This window comes from Triticum urartu, chromosome 2A, assembly GCF_056163025.1.
Source record: "Triticum urartu cultivar PI428250 chromosome 2A, HENAU_Tu73, whole genome shotgun sequence".
Lineage (NCBI taxonomy): Eukaryota > Viridiplantae > Streptophyta > Magnoliopsida > Poales > Poaceae > Triticum > Triticum urartu.
In genome coordinates, this window is record NC_141874.1 from 687,005,021 (window position 1) to 687,023,228 (window position 18,208).

Here is an 18,208-nt window from a genome sequence, read left to right on the forward strand (position 1 = left end):
ATCACCAGATAGCGGTCAAAATTATCCATAGAGGAATAAGGAAATGTTTCTCGGTTATGGAGGTGATAAAGAGTTCGACGTAAAGAGTTACGTCGATGCAAGCTTAACACCTATCCGGATAGCTCTGAGTAGAGATACCGGATACGTATAATGGAGCAACAATTTGGAATAGCTCCAAGTGGAACGTGGTAGCAGCATCTACGATATGACATAAAGTTTTGCGAAATACATAGGGATCTGAATATGGCAAGACCCGTTGACTACAACCTCTCTCAAAAGCATATATGATCAAACCCAGAACTCTTTGAGTGTTTATCACATAGTGATGTGAACTAGATCATTGAGTCTAGTAGACTCTTGGATGTTGGTCACATGGCGATGTGACCTGTGAGTGTTAATCACATGGCGATGTGAACTAGATTATTGACTCTAGTGCAAGTGGGAGACTGTTGGAAATATGCCCTAGAGGCAATAATAAATTGGTTATTATTATATTATATTTCATTGTTCATGATAATTGTTTATTATCCATGCTAGAATTGTATTGATAGGAAACTCAGATACATGTATGGATACATAGACAACAACATGTCCCTAGTAAGCCTCTAGTTGACTAGCTCGTTGATCAATAGATGGTTACGGTTTCCTGACCATGGACATTGGATGTCGTTGATAACGGGATCACATCATTAGGAGAATGATGTGATGGACAAGACCCAATCCTAAGCCTAGCACGAAGATCGTGTAGTTCGTATGCTAAAGCTTTTCTAATGTCAAGTATCATTTCCTTAGACCATGAGATTGTGCAACTCCCGGATACCGTAGGAGTGCTTTGGGTGTGCCAAACGTCACAACGTAACTGGGTGGCTATAAAGGTACACTACAGGTATCTCCGAAAGTATCTGTTGGGTTGGCACGAATCGAGACTGGGATTTGTCACTCCGTGTAACGGAGAGGTATCTCTGGGCCCACTCGGTAGGACATCATCATAATGTGCACAATGTGACCAAGGAGTTGATCACGGGATGATGTGTTATGGAACGAGTAAAGAGACTTGTCGGTAACGAGATTGAACAAGGTATCGGGATACCGACGATCGAATCTCGGGCAAGTATCGTACCGCTAGACAAAGGGAATTGTATACGGGATTGATTGAATCCTTGACATCGTGGTTCATCTGATGAGATCATCGTGGAACATGTGGGAGCCAACATGGGTATCCAGATCCCGTTGTTGGTTATTGGCCAGAGAGTTGTCTCGGTCATGTCTGCATGGTTCCCGAACCCGTAGGGTCTACACACTTAAGGTTCGATGACGCTAGGGTTATAGGGAATAGATATACGTGGTTACCGAATGTTGTTCGGAGTCCCGTATGAGATCCCGGACGTCACGAGGAGTTCCGGAATGGTCCAGAGGTAAAGATTTATATATGGGAAGTCCTGTTTTGGTCAGCGAAAAGGTTTCGGGTGCTATCGGTAACGTACCGGGACCACCGGGAGGGTCCCGGGGGTCCACCAGGTGGGGCTACCTGCCCCAGAGGGCTGCGTGGGCCAAGTGTGAGAGGGGACCATCCCCAGGTGGGCTGGTGCGCCCCCCCACCAGGGCCCAAGGCAAAGAGAGAAGGAAAAAAGGGGAAACCCTAGGCTCAGATGGGCCTAAGGCCCACCTAGTGGTGCGCCCCCCCTCTCCCCCCTTGGCCGCCCCCCTAGATGGGATCTAGGGCTGGCCGCCACCCCTAGGGGTGGAAACCTAGGTGGGGGCGCAGCCCCTCCCCTCCCCCTATATATACTTGAGGTATGGGGCTGCCCAACACGCGTGATTTGCTCTCCCTGTTGGCGCAGCCCTACCTCCCTCCCTCCTCGTCTCTCGTAGTGCTTGGCGAAGCCCTGCTGGAGTCCTGCGCTGCTCCACCACCACCACGCCGTCGTGCTGCTGCTGGATGGAGTCTTCCCCAACCTCTCCTTCTCCCCTTGCTGGATCAAGGCGTAGGAGACGTCACCGGGCTGTACGTGTGTTGAACACGGAGGTGCCGTCCGTTCGGCACTAGGATCATCGGTGATTTGCATCACGACGAGTATGACTCCATCAACCCCGTTCACTTGAACGCTTCCGCATAGCGATCTACAAGGGTATGTAGATGCACTCTCCTTCCCCTCGTTGCTAGATTACTCCATAGATTGATCTTGGTGATGCATAGAAAATTTTGAATTTCTGCTACGTTCCCCAACACTTTGGTTGCAAGAGGTCGAGGATGAATTCCCATCTGACAGAGTCGAAGGCTTTTCTTATGTCCAGCTTGAAAAGAAGGGCGAGGGTCTTGCGTTTGTGAAGGCGTCGAGCAAAGTTCCGCACATACATGAAGTTTTCCTGAATGCTTCTCTTTTTAATGAAGGCGCTTTGGGTGTTGGAGACGAGGGCATCCATATGAGGGGCGAGCCGCAAAGAGAGCACCTTAGTAAGGATTTTGGTGATGGCATGAATGAGGCTTATGGGCCTATAGTCAGAGATGCCCTCTGCACCATCCTTTTTGGGCAAGAGCACAATGTTGGCGGAGTTCAACCATTGAAGGTTGGATGTGTGGAGGGAGTCAAAACGATGGATGACTCTCATGACATCGTTTTTGACGACGTCCCAACATTTCTTGAAAAAGATGCCCGTGAAGCCGTCTGGGCCGGCGCCTTGTCACTTGGCATCACCTTAATGGCCTCCCAAAGCTCCTCTTCGGTAATAGTGTCATCTAGGGTGTGCAGATCGAGCGGCTGCACGTTGAGCTCTGCCCAATTGAAGTCAAGATTGCTCGTGTCTCCCTTCCCCATGACCACAGAGAAGTGGTCATGGATGATCTTTTCTTTTTCGCCATGGTCAGTAACCCATCCATTCGTGAGTTTGATTCGGTGAATATGGTTCTTCCTTCTCCGGCCATTTATACAACGATGGAAGAACTTTGTGTTTGCATCACCCTCTTTAAGGTTGGCAATCCGAGCGCATTGGCTCTTTCTGGCCCTCTGGAGCACATCCAAGCTGATCACCCTATGTTTTAGCCTGGCACGGAGGTCGAGCTCCTCCAGCGATAGGAGGCGCGCCTCCTACGCAATGTCTAGCCTCAGGATCACGAGAAGGGCCGCATGGAAGTGAATATTGGCTGCTGAGAAAAGGTTTCTACTCCATGCCGTAAGACGAAGCACGGTCTTCTTGAGCTTGTGATGCAGAATGAGATAAGGCTCCGTGTGTGGCACGCCTTCAGTCAATGCCTTTTGGACGACTTCGTGGAAGCCTGGAAGGGAGGTCCAGAAATTCTCAAACTTGAAAGACCGCGGCCATTTGGGCCCTTTGTCGTCAGCAAGCAAAAGGGGGCAATGGTCGGAGAGGGATGAGGACAAGGAGTGCAACACGTGGGTGTTGAAGGTGGTGTCCCACTCAGCGTTGCAGAAGAATGAGTCAAGCTTGCATAGGGTGGGATTTGTCTTCTCATTGCTCCAGGTGAAACGCCTATTCTAGAGATGGATCTCCTTGAGCTCGCAAGATTGCAAAGCGGCGTGAAAGCGGTTGATTCTGCTGCGGTTAACATTGCGCTTGTTTTTGCCCCTGGCACGATAAATTTGGTTGAAGTCACCAGTGGCGAGCCATCCCACGCCCAAGGGTGGCTTCTGGCTAAGCAACGCACAAATAAGGCATCTTTGGAGGCGTTGTCAGTGGGGCCGTAGACAGACGTGATTTTGAAGGAGGAGTCGGAAGCACGAATCCGCACCATGGCAGAGAGACAAAAGGTCGAGGTGGCGATATCGGTAATCTCAAGAAGGCTGTCATCCAATAGCAGAAGAATTCCACCTCTGGTTCCGGAGGCGGGGCGTTGCGCGAAACCCTGAAACCTATTTCTGCCAAGAGAAGCAGCAATGAAAACTGTCAATGTTGTGATGACCCACAAGTATAGCGGATCTATCGTAGTCCGTTCGATAAGTAAGAGTGTTGAACCCAACGAGGAGCAGAAGGAAATGATAAGCGGTTTTCAGCAAGGTATTCTCTGCAAGTACTGAAATAAGTGGCAACAGATTGTTTTGTGATAAGATAAATTGTAACGAGCAACAAGTAGCAAAAGTAAATAAAGTGCAGCAAGGTGTCCCAATCCTTTTTGTAGCAAAGGACAAGCCAGAACAAACTCTTATATAAGGAAAAGCGCTCCCGAGGACACATGGGAATATCGTCAAGCTAGTTTTCATCACGTTCATATGATTTGCGTTCGATACTTTGATAATTTGATATGTGGGTGGACCGGTGCTTGAGTGCTGTTCTTACTTGAACAAGCATCCCACTTATGATTAACCTCTATTGCAAGCATCTGCAACTACAACAAAAGTATTAAGGTAAACCTAACCATAGCATGAAACATATGGATCCAAATCAGCCCCTTACGAAGCAATGCATAAACTAGGGTTTAAGCTTCTGTCACTCTAGCAACCCATCATCTACTTATTACTTCCCAATGCCTTCCTCTAGGCCCAAATAATGGTGAAGTGTTATGTAGTCGACGTTCACATAACACCACTAGAGGCTAGACAACATACATCTTATCAAAATATCAAACGAATACCAAATTCACATGACTGCTAATAGCAAGACTTCTCCCTTGTCCTCAGGAACAAACATAATTACTCACAAAGCATGTTCATGTTCATAATCAGAGGGGTAATAATATGCATATAGGATCTGAACATATGATCTTTCACCAAATAAACCAACTAGCATCAACTACAAGGAGTAATCAACACTACTAGCACCAATCCCGGACCTTGAGACAAGAATTGGATACAAGAGATGAATTAGGGTTTGGAGATGAGATGGTGCTGGTGAAGATGTTGACGGATAATGCCCTCTCCCGATGATAGGAGCATTGGTGATGACGATGGTGATGATTTCCCCCTCCTGGAGGGAAGTATCCCTGGCAGAACAGCTCTGCCGGAGCTCTAGATTGGTTCCGCCAAGGTTCCACCTCGTGGCAGCGGAGTCTCGTCCCGAAAAGTTCCTTCTTATTTTTTTCTCATCGAAAGACTTCATATAGGAGAAGATGGACGTCAGAGAGCCACCAGGGGGCCCCCGAGGTAGGGGGCGCGCCCTAGGGGGGGGGGCGCCCCCACCCTCGTGAGCAGGGTGTGGGCCCCCTGGCCTTCATCTTTGGCAAGGATTTTTCTTTATTTATTTTAAGATGTTCCATGGAGTTTCAAGACTTTTGGAGTTGCGCAGAATAGGTCTCTAATATTTGCTCCTTTTCCAGCCCAGAATTCTAGCTGCCGGCATTCTCCCTCCTTATGTAAACCTTGTAAAATAAGAGAGAATAGCCATAAGTATTGTGACATAAAGTGAAATAACAGTCCATAATGCAATAAATATCGATATAAAAGCATGATGCAAAATGGACGTATCAACTCCCCCAAGCTTAGACCTCGCTTGTCCTCAAGCGAAAAGCCGATAACAATAAATATGTTCTCATGTTTAGAGGTAGAGGCGTCGATAAAAAAATACAGACATGAAGGCATCATGATTATTCTCATAACAGCAACATATATAGATTTTGTCATATGATTACTTATGTTCAAGTGATGATCTATTCACAATGCAAGAGTATAAATCATAAACCTTATTGGGCTCTGACAAACTATAATCTCAGTCATTGAAGCAATTACAATTTATCATAACATCGGAAAGAGTCTATGTTAGAGCTAAAAAGCAAGTCCACATACTCAACTATCATTTAGTCCTCCATGATTGCTAACACTCACGCAATACTTGTGGTTACAGAGTTTTAATCGGACACAGAGAAAGATAGGGGCTTATAGTTTTGCCCCACAACCTTTTACCTCAAGGGTAATGTCAACAATAATAGTTCATGCTCCCCTACATCCAATTAGATATATATATGTCATGTTCTTTCCAACATGCTGAGCTTGCCAAAGGATAAAATGAAAAAGAAAAGGTGAAGATCACCGTGACTCTTGCATAAGGTAGAAGATAATAATAAAGGATAGGCCCTTCGCAGAGGGAAGCAGAGGTTGCCATGCGCTTTTATGGTTGGATGCATAAAATCTCAATGCGAAAGAACGTCACTTTATATTGCCCCTTGTGATATGAACCTTTATTATGCAGTCTGTCGCTTTTATTACTTCCACATCACAAGATCGTATAAAGCTTATTTCTCCCACACCAATCAATCATACATATTTAGAGCAATTTTTATTGCTTTGCATCAATGACAACTTACTTGAAGGATCTTACTCAATCCATAGATAGATATGGTGGACTCTCATGGCAAAACTGGTTTAAGGGTATTTGGAAGCACAAGTAGTATTTCTACTTGGTGCTGAGAATTTGGCTAGTATGAGGGGGAAAGGCAAGCTCAACAAGTTAGAGGATCCATGACAACATACTTTATCTCAGATATAAGAAAGACATAACTCATTACGTTGTCTTCCTTGTCCAACATCAACCCTTTAGCATGTCATATTTTAATGAGTGCTCCCAATCATAAAAGATGTCAATGATAATATATCTATATGTGAAAACCTTTCTTTCCTTATTACTTCCTATTAATTGCAACAATGACCAAAGCTATGTCTGCCAACTCCCAACAACTTTTAATCATCATACTCTTTCTATGTGAAGTCATTACTCTCAATAAGATCAATATGAACTTTTTGTTTCTTTTTATTCTTTTTCTCTTTTCTTTTATTCACCCAAGATCATGGCAAAATAATCAAGCCCTTGACTCAACACTAATCTTTATTATGTATAACTCACGGACTCGATTACATAGAGAGATCAAAAAGCAAAACTCAAAACTAGATCATGCCATACACTTTATTCTACTAGATCAAGATACTACTAATAGGATCGAACTAAGAAAAACGATAAAGATAGGAGTTGTGATTGTGATACGATACCGGGGCACCTCCCCCAAGATTGGAAGTTGCCAAGGGGAGTGCCCATACCCATGTGATTATATCTCCTTCTTTGTTGTCGGTGTAATATTCTTGGCGATGATTCCCCTCAGGATGCGGTTCTCCTCCTCGAGCTTATTGACTTGCTGTTTGAGGTCCATTATTTCCTTACAAAGCTTTCCTGTGACAGCTAAAGCTCCTTGCACCCAAGGGTGTTGCATACCTGCAGGAGAACAAGTGACACTCCTCTTCATATTTTCATAAGAAAGAAATCTAACATTAGAAGGGATAACCGAATTTGGAATAGATGAGCTCTGTAGTTCCCCCATCGTGAACCCAGCTCGGAGGCGAGAGGTGACTTCTTGATACTCCATGGCATCTACTCTCATCAAGTCAGCCTCCATCTCTTCCTCCGTTGCTGGCCCAAAGTGGTCAGCGTCGCTGTTTGCCCTTGGTTCCGGTGCCGGATTAGATACCCGGCTCTCCCCGATTGACTCTTGAGAAGACATCTTGCTCTAATTTGCAGCAGCAACAGCTTGAAAACAAAAACATAGGAGATTTGCGTGATACGGGAGTCAAAACCTTCGGGAGAATATATAATGAATTTTTACCGACCAAAATACGTATCGTGTAAGAAAACGGAGTCCGGAAGGCACACGAGGTGCTCACGAGGTAGGGGGCGCGGCCAGGGGGGTAGGGCGCGCCCACCACCCTCGTGGGGCCCTCGTGTCCTTCCCGGACTGCTACTTATTTTTCTGTTTTTCTAAATATTCCAAAACGGAGAAATATTGCCTTAAAAATTGTTTTGGAGTCGGTTTACTTACCGTACCACATACCTATTCCTTTTCGGGGTCTAAAACGTTCCGAAAAGTGTCCCTTATGTATTCCTCCGGGGTTACGGTTTCAATAATATTGGTTTCAACATTTATGGGATTACCTGAGATATAATGTTTAATTCTTTGACCATTTACCACCTTCGGATTTGTGCCTTCAAAGTTATTGATCTTTATGGCACCGGAACGATAGACCTCTTCGATAACATAGGGGCCTTCCCATTTAGAGAGAAGTTTTCCTGCAAAAAATCTTAAACGAGAGTTGTATAGCAATACATAATCACCTACATTAAACTCACGCTTTTGTATCCTTTTGTCATGCCATCTTTTAACTTTTTCTTTAAACAACTTGGCATTTTCATAAGCTTGGGTTCTCCATTCATCAAGTGAGCTAATATCAAATAACCTCTTCTCACCGGCAAGTTTAATATCATAGTTGATCTCTTTAATAGCCCAATACGCCTTATGTTCTAGTTTGAGAGGTAAGTGACATGCTTTTCCATAAACCATTTTATACGGAGACATACCCATAGGATTTTTGTATGCAGTCCTATAAGCCCATAATGCATCATCAAGTTTCTTGGACCAATTCTTTCTAGACCTATTAACAGTCTTTTGCAAAATTAATTTGAGCTCTCTATTGCTCAACTCTACTTGACCACTAGACTGTGGGTGATAAGGAGATGCAATTCTATGATTAACATCATACTTAGCAAGCATTTTACGGAAAGCACCATGAATAAAGTGTGAACCACCATCAGTCATTAAATATCTAGGGACTCCAAACCTCGAAAAAATAACTTCCTTAAGCATTTGAATAGAAGTGTTATGATCAGCACTACTAGTTGGAATAGTTTCTACCCACTTAGTAACGTAATCAACAACAACTAAAATATGTGTGTATCCATTGGAGGCAGGAAAAGGTCCCATATAATCAAAGCCCCAAACATCAAACAGTTCAATAACAAGAGAATAATTCATAGGCATTTCTTGACGTCTACTAATATTACCAATTCTTTGACATTCATCACAAGACAAGACAAACTTACGGGCATCCTTGAAGAGAGTAGGCCAATAAAAACCAGATTGCAATACCTTATGTGCAGTTCTATCTCTAGCGTGGTGTCCTCCATAAGCCTCGGAATGACACTTGCGTAGGATCTGTTCCTGTTCATGCTCAGGTACACAACGTCTAATAACACCATCTACTCCTTCTTTATAAAGATGTGGGTCATCCCAAAAGTAATGTCTCAAGTCATAGAAAAACTATTTCTTTTGTTTGTATGTGAAGCTAGGTGGTATAAATTTAGCAACAATATAATTAGCATAATCAGCATACCAAGGAGTACTATGAGAGGTACTTATAACATTTAATTGTTCATCAGGAAAGCTATCATCAATAGGTAGTGGGTCATCAAGAATATTTTCTAACCTAGACAAGTTGTCTGCAACGGGGTTCTCAGCTCCCTTTCTATCAACAATATGCAAATCAAATTCTTGTAGCAAGAGAACCCAAGTCTCGGTTTAGCATCTTTCTTTTCCATAAGGTATTTAATAGCAGCATGATCAGTGTGAATAGTTACTTTAGAGTCAACAATATAAGGTCTGAACTTATCACAAGCAAATACAACTGCTAAAAGCTCTTTTTCAGTAGTGGCATAATTTCTTTGAGCATTGTCTAGAGTCTTACTAGCATAATGAATAACATTTAATTTCTTATCAACTCTTTGCCCTAGAACAGCACCTACAACATAATCACTAGCATCACACATAATTTCAAAGGGTAAATTCCAATCAGGTGGCTGAACAACAGGTGCAGAGACTAATGCTTTCTTAAGTATTTCAAATGCTTCTACACAATCATCATCAAAGACAAATGGTATATCTTTTTGCAATAAATTAGTCAGAGGCTGAGAAACTTTTGAGAAGTCCTTAATGAACCTCCTATAAAATCCGGCGTGACCAAGGAAACTTCTTATACCTTTGATGTCCTTGGGACATGGCATCTTTTCAATAGCATCGACCTTGGCATTATCAACTTCAATACCTCTTTCAGAAACTTTACGCCCCAAGACAATACCTTTATTAACCATAAAGTGGCACTTTTCCCAATTCAAGACAAGATTAGTTTCTTCACATCTCTGCAAAACTCGATCAAGATTGCTCAAGCAATCATCAATAGAGGAACCATAGACGGAAAAATCGTCCATGAAAACCTCATAAATCTTTTCACACAAGTCAGAGAATATAGCCATCATGCATCTTTGAAAGGTAGCAGGTGCATTACATAAGCCAAAAGGCATACGTCTATAAGCAAAAGTACCAAAAGGGCATGTAAAAGTAGTCTTTGATTGATCTCTAGCCGGCACAGGTATTTGAGAGAAACCAGAATAACCATCTAGAAAGCAATAGTGTGTATGTTTGGATAATCTTTCTAGAATTTGATCAATAAAAGGTAAGGGGTAATGATATTTTTTAGTAGCCTTATTTAATTTGCGGAAATCAATTACCATCCTATAACCTGTGATAATTCTTTGTGGAATCAATTCATCTTTATCATTAGGAACAACAGTAATACCTCCGTTCTTAGGGACACAATGGACAAGACTTACCCACTGACTATCAGCAACGTGATAAATTATACCTGCCTCCAGAAGCTTGAGTATTTCTTTTCTTACCACTTCTTTTATTTTAGGATTCAAACGTCGTTGAGGATCACGAACTGGTTTGGCATCTGCTTCCAAATTTATTTTATGTTGACATAGAGTGGGACTAATGCCCTTAAGATCATCAAGAGTATATCCAATAGCAGTACGATGCTTCTTTAGAGTTTTCAATAATCTTTCTTCTTCATGCTCTAAAAGGTTAGCACTAATAATAACATGATATATCTTCTTTTCATCAAGATAAGCATATTTAAGATTATCATGCAAAGGTTTAAGCTCAAACACGGGATCACCCTTGGGTGGAGGAGGATCCCCTAAAATTTCAACAGGCAAATTGTGTTGCAGAATAGGTTCTTGTTTAAAGAACACTTCATCTATTTCCCTTATTTCATTCATGAACATATCATTTTCATGGTCTAGCAAATAGTGTTCTAAAGGATCACTAGGAGGTACGGCAATAGAAACAAGACCAATAATTTCATCCTTACTAGGTAATTCTTCCTCACGATGTTGTTTACTAAATTTAGAGAAATTAAACTCATGAACCATATCACCTAAGCCAATAGTAACAACATTATTTTTGCAAATCTATCCTAGCATTAACAGTGTTCAAGAAGGGTCTACCAAATATAATGGGACAAAAGCTATCTTGCGGAGAAGTAAGAACAAGAAAATCAGCAGGATATTTATTTTTCCCACACAAGACTTCAACATCTCTAACAATTCCAATTGGTGAAATAGTATCTCTATTGGCAAGTTTAATTGTGACACCAATACCTTCTAACTCAGCAGGTGCAATTTCATTCTTAATTTCTTCGTATAAAGTATGCGGTATAACACTAGCACTCGCACCCATATCACATAAGCCATGATAACAATGATCTCCTATTTTAACAGAAATAACAGGCACGCCTACCACGGGTCTATGTTTATCTTTAGCACAAGGTTTAGCAATTCTACCAGTTTCACCTTCGAACCGAATAACATGCCCATCAATATTATCAGACAAGAGATCTTTAACAATAGAAATATTAGGTTCTACTTTAACTTGCTCAGGAGGTGTATAAGTTCTAATATTGCTTTTACGAACAACAGTTGAAGCTTTAGCATGATCCTTTACTCTAACAGGGAAAGGTGGTTTCTCAACATAAGAAGTAGGAACAATAGGATCATTATAAGTGACAGTATTTTCTTCAACTTTAATAGGTGCAGCTACTTTTACTTCTATGGGAGGATGATATTTAAACCACTTCTCCTTAGGGAGATCAACATAAGTAGCAAAAGATTCACAGAAAGAAGCTACTATCTCAGAGTCAAGTCCATATTTAGTGCTAAACTTACGGAAAATATTGGTGTCCATAAAAGATTTAACACAATCAAACTTAGGTGTCATACCTGACTCCTTACCTTCGTCGAGGTCCCAATCTTTAGAGTTGCGTTTAATTCTATCCAATAAATTCCATCTGAGTTCAATAGTCTTCATCATAAAAGAGCCAGCACAAGAAGTATCGAGCATGGTGCGATTGTTTTCAGAAAGCCGAGCATAAAAACTTTGCATAATTATTTCTCTCGAGAGCTCATGATTGGGGCATGAATATAACATTGATTTAAGCCTCCCCCAAGCTTGAGCGATGCTTTCTCCTTCGCGAGGCCAGAAATTATATATATAATTGCGATCACGATGAACAAGATGCATAGGGTAATACTTTTGATGAAATTCTAACTTCAATCTTTTATAGTTCCATGATCTCATATCATCACATAGCCTATACCATATCAATGTGTCTCCCTTCAAAGATAAAGGGAAGACCTTCTTCTTAGCAACATCATCGGGTATACCTGCAAGCTTAAATAATCCACAAACTTCATCCACATATATTAAGTGCTCATCAGGATGCTTTGTTCCATCTCCTGTAAAAGGGTTAGCTAGCAGTTTTTCCATCATACCCGGAGGAAATTCAAAAGGAGTTTCATTTTCAATAGGTTCAGTAGGTTGAGGAGCAACTCTTTGCTCTACTGGACGAGGTGAAGATACCCCGAACAAGCCCCTCAGAGAATTACTTTCCATAGTAACAAGTGACAGTAAATTTCAGCATACTATATAAATTTTTCCTTACCAAATTCCACCTACCAAAGGCGCTACACTCCCCGGCAACGACGCCAGAAAAGAGTCTTGATGACCCACAAATATAGGGGATCTATCGTAGTCCTTTCGATAAGTAAGAGTGTCGAACCCAACGAGGAGCAGAAGGAAATGATAAGCGGTTTTCAGTAAGGTATTCTCTGCAAGTACTGAAATAAGTGGTATCAGATAGTTTTGTGATAAGATAAATTATAACGAGCAACAAGTAGCAAAAGTAAATAAAGTGCAACAAAGTGGCCCAATCCTTTTTGTAGCAAAGGACAAGCCAGAACAAACTCTTATATAAGGAAAAGCGCTCCCGAGGACACATGGGAATATCGTCAAGCTAGTTTTCATCACGTTCATATGATTCGCGTTCGATACTTTAATAATTTGATAAGTGGGTGGACCGGTGCTTGGGTGCTGTTCTTACTTGAACAAGCATCCCACTTATGATTAACCTCTATTGCAAGCATCCGCAACTACAACAAAAGTATTAAGGTAAACCTAACCATAGCATGAAACATATGGATCCAAATCAGCCCCTTAGGAAGCAACGCATAAACTAGGGTTTAAGCTTCTGTCACTCTAGCAACCCATCATCTACTTATTACTTCCCAGTGCCTTCCTCTAGGCCCAAATAATGGTGAAGTATTATGTAGTCGACGTTCACATAACACCATTAGAGGCTAGACAACATACATCTTATCAAAATATCAAACGAATACCAAATTCACATGACTGCTAATAGCAAGACTTCTCCCTTGTCCTCAGGAACAAACGTAATTACTCACAAAGGATGTTCATGTTCATAATCAGAGGGGTAATAATATGCATATAGGATCTGAACATATGATCTTTCACCAAATAAACCAATAGCATCAACTACAAGGAGTAATCAACACTACTAGCAACCTACTAGCACCAATCCCGGACCTTGAGACAAGAATTGGATACAAGAGATGAATTAGGGTTTGGAGATGAGATGGTGCTGGTGAAGATGTTGATGGAGATTGCCCTCTCCCGATGAGAGGAGCGTTGGTGATGACGATGGTGATGATTTCCCCGTCCCGGAGGGAAGTATCCCCGGCAGAACAGCTCTGCCGAAGCTCTAGATTGGTTCCGCCAAGGTTCCGCCTCGTGGCGGCGGAGTCTCGTCCCGAAAAGTTCCTTCTTATTTTTTTTCTCATCGAAAGACTTCATATAGGAGAAGATGGACGTCGGAGAGCCACCAGGGGGCCCACGAGGTAGGGGGGGCGCCCTAGGAGGGGGGGCGCCCCCACCCTCGTGAGCAGGGTGTGGGCCCCCTGGCCTTCATCTTTGGTGAGGGTTTTTCTTTATTTATTTTAAGATGTTCCGTGGAGTTTCAGGACTTTTGGAGTTGCGCAGAATAGGTCTGTAATATTTGCTCCTTTTCCAGCCCAGAATTTCACCTGCCGGCATTCTCCCTCCTTATGTAAACCTTGTAAAATAAGAGAGAATAGCCATAAGTATTGTGACATAAAGTGAAATAACAGTCCATAATGCAATAAATATCGATATAAAAGCATGATGCAAAATGGACGTATCACGTTGCTCAACTTAGTCTCCTGGAGACAGACCAAATGGCAAGAGGTGCTAGTGATGGTAGCCTTGACAGTTGCTCTACGGTTCGGGCAATTAAGCCCTCTCACGTTCCAGTTGAGGGTATTGATAGGTTGCACTATCATGGGTGCACAGGGGTTGCCCTTGGACTAACATGGGATAAAACATCAACACAAACAAGGTGGGATCCCAAACCCCAGTACATGGCCCGTGGCCAAATTTGAAGTACGAACACACACCCGTGTGGGACACAGCCCGAGTTACATAACCCATGGAGTGTAGTGAAGAGGTACAAACTAGACACATACAAACTAGTAGCAGCAACAGAACCCTTGTAAGCATCAGATTGGTTTACTAACATGACAACCATGGAAGCTCTAACACAGGTACTACAAGTAGTATCCGCTCAAGCGATCGCAGGCTGCGATCCCTGGCCGTCTTGCTCCAGCCCCACAGAGTCTAATGCGGCAGCACCACCATGGTCTATCAGCGCATCCTCAGCAACACTAATAGAACTGTCATCAAGCTTGAAGGAGTCCCTCATGGCCACAATCAGTTCAGGAGGGAGCTGCTCCTTGAATTTCTCCATGAACGCCTCCAGGATTGAAGCAGTTACATCTTTGACCATCTTTGATTATGCCCAGGCTGCGGCAAACCAGGCGCTCGGCCACCTTTGCCACCGGAGCAGCCGGCGTGCGGCTAGAAGGTCGCCGGATCCGTTGCAGAGAGATGCCACCCTCCTTGGAGATTCTCATGCCCGCCAAAGTCTTTCGACGGGCCGCTGGAGAGCTTGGCCTTGGAGATGCCAAGGGCGCCTCAGGGGGAGGTTGCGTGGTTGCAGATGGTAGGAGCGCCGGCTGCCTTGGACAGAAGAGTGTTGCCGGAAGCTCGAGGCAGGGCACAATGAGCTCAGCCAGGCCCGCCGGCAGGTCGTGCCCAGCATCATGGGGGCGAGCACGGGGTGGCGTAGGGGTTCGCTGTAGGTTGCCATTGCACTGGAGAGGTGGGGTTGGGGAGGCTTCAAAGCCTAAAGGCCGCAGCGGGGAGATGTCAAGGAGCGGGCGCTGCATCGTGGCCGGCGAACATAGCTCGATGAGCGCCGGGCTCAGGACCTGGGATGCCGCTGCTGCTGCATGTGCTTCGTCACGTTTCGACGCTGGCGAGGTTCGGAGCACCGATGTAGGAGACAGTGATGGCGACGCCGGGGGAGTGCGTGCTTCCCTGGATATGCGCCCTGCAGAGGCCGGGCGCGGCTGCCTGAACGGACTGCGGCCACGCGCGAAACAGCCTAAGTCCCATTTCTCGCCGGGGTTCGATAACCGATGTGCTCTGCGTCAGCCTCTTGCCGCGTATGCAGAGCAGAAGGGCTGGCACGGTGCAAATCAAGACCAGCAAGGCCGAGCCTACCACAGCTGCTTGCATCAACCACGATGACGCGATCTTCCCGCGGAACACAACAGGCTTTTTCTTCCTCGTGGTCATCGCTCTACGGTCATATCTTCCCTCACTAGGTTGCTCTAGGAGGCTAATTGCAAGTTTGTATTCTTCGAACGCGGAAGCGAGATCAGATAAAAACCTGGCTCTGCAGTTCATTGGTGGTCTGTAGCGAGAATCCCGAGTCTCCTCAAGGATAATACACACCCAATAGTCGTCGAAACTGATTCCGCCCATGGTGGTTCCCATTGCAAGTGTGGCATCGTCACAAGAGATCACATCGGAGAGATCCCAGTCGCTGCAGTTGAATACGGCGGCGTGAGATGCGAGGCAGAAAACGGAGGATAGCACGAGCAGGATATGGATTCTTGCGTTGTAGGAAGCCATGGTGTGTAGTGTGTTCTTGTTGCTGGGGTGGCTCCGTTGGCCAGAGCAAGCTTATTGATAAGAGGAGGTCAGGTCACGACAGGAACTCTCCAAGAAAACGTTCTTTGGTTTACACGCTCTGTTTTATCTGTATCCGTAAACTCATGGATCGGGAGAATATATCAAGGCGGAGACTATGCTATGTAGAGACCATGCACATCTGCTTTAAGACTAGTGAGCTCTTTTAGCAACGTTCCAATACAAGGCATATATCAATGTTCTAGCCTGCTGCGATGTTTCTTGATGAGTATCCCGATTGTTTTCGTTCTGTTTCTTACCCCAGCCTGCGTGCATGTGTGAGGGGTTTTAGAAAGATTTATATCAGCATAATATCTACTCCCTCTATAAACAAATATAAGAGCGTTTAGATCACTAAGAAATATGAAAAAGTTTACATCAGTGATCTAAATGTTTTTATATTTTTTTTTACAGAGGGAGTAGTTGTAAGGGAGTCATCTGGCGCAGCTACTTTGGCACGGCCTGAGCGCTGTGAACAGTTTGGTTGTTCTGTTTGCCTCGTTTTTCAGTAAAAATGAGGTGGGGGCGACCCCTTTGGTTAAACAAGAAGGTCGTTCGTCGTGTAATGTAGACCGTTCAATTTATATCTGACGGATAAAAGCAAATTATGACAATTTTGTAAAAATGATATCCGCACCTCTCTTCACATTTGTTGATTACGCCTTTCCTCATTCATCATTATCTTCAACAACCTCATTGTTGAGCAATTAAAGAAGAAAGCCTCTCGAACAATCTGGCATGATGGCCACCTACCGGCATCGTCCAACCAATCACCACCGCACCCCACTCCTCCTCACCTTATCTCTCATCTTTCTCAATAAATCTTTAGTTTTTACACAGGATTACTCCGCATGGGTCAATCACAACAGGTGTTTTGTAAAAAAAAATGCATTTTGATGTTTCGTGCAATGCACGGGCATCTTGCTAGTATATCAATGATATACCAGATATTTTCGGTATTCAAAGGACGGGCCCCATCTGATAAATTTTGAAACTACATCAATTAACTTTAAAAATGGTTTCTTAACACAATCCAAGATTCGAAGGATTCAAAGAATTTCCCGGCAAAAGAAAGACTTGAAATAATTTGTAATAATTTTCAAATTTTGTTACAAACTTAATTCTAAAAAATTGAAATGCAAGTTTTACAGCTTTTAAAATGCAACTAAAATTATAGAGATTAGTATTAAATAATAAAAATAATTGTGTGAAATGTCTTTGGAATGTTCCAGAAATGATTAACATATGACTAAGCAATAAAAATGTGTACAACGTAATAATTATATCTGCAAGTTGTTCTGAAACAATAATAATTTTGGTACCTGCATGACATGTTTATAAAATTGATTGACACATGACTGTAATAATTGAAATCCGATGGAAATATATGTTAAATTGTTGTACTTAAAGTATGTTCATTAATTAATTTATAACGTCTTTCAAAAATCAAAAAATATTTAAAATATTAGAATAAAATATATCTTTTGTAATGTCACTGAAATAATTGAGAATTTAGGAATCAAAAAGTGTCACAAAGATATCAAATTTCTTTTGAAACTTTTTTGAAAATTACTTTTACATGTTTGAATGATTTTGGGTCTGGTAGAAGTTTATTGATAATATATTTGGAATCTACGACCTTCCACAAAAGACATTCTAAAAGTATATAAATCTATTAATTTTTTTTTAAAATATTGATAGAATGCAGGATTCAAATACTTTAACTACTTTCGCCGCAAAAATGAAGACTTAAAATAAGTGAAGATAATTTCAAATTTTGTATTCAAATTAATTTACAAAATGCAAGTTTCATGATTATTTTTTAAATGACTAAAACTATTGAAATATGTTAGAAAGAACTAAAATTTGTGTGAAATGCCTATGGAACATCCCAAACATTGATTAAAATGTGACTGGGCAACTAAAATATATAGGGAAATGTATTTATCATATTTACAAATTATTCTTAAACAATGCTTTTTTGTATGTGTATGAAATGTTTTTGAAATTGATTAAAACATGGCTGTAATAATTGAAACATGACGGAAATGTATCCAATTGTTTTGTACTCATATCAATATTTATGAATTAGTTTGTAAAGTCATTTTGAAACAATAAAAGGTGAGAAAATAATTGATAATCTTTGAATAAATATATTTTTAAATGTCACGAATGTTTGGAGGATTTTTAAGAGGT

The 18,208-nt window shown here is 42.3% G+C and overlaps 1 pseudogene; it reads right to left on the reverse strand.

Moving 5' to 3' along the window:
* Positions 1-15,616, reverse strand: part of LOC125537891 (putative kinase CHARK) — a 45,343-nt pseudogene extending 29,727 nt beyond the window's left edge.
* Positions 15,617-18,208: the final 2,592 nt, after the last annotated feature.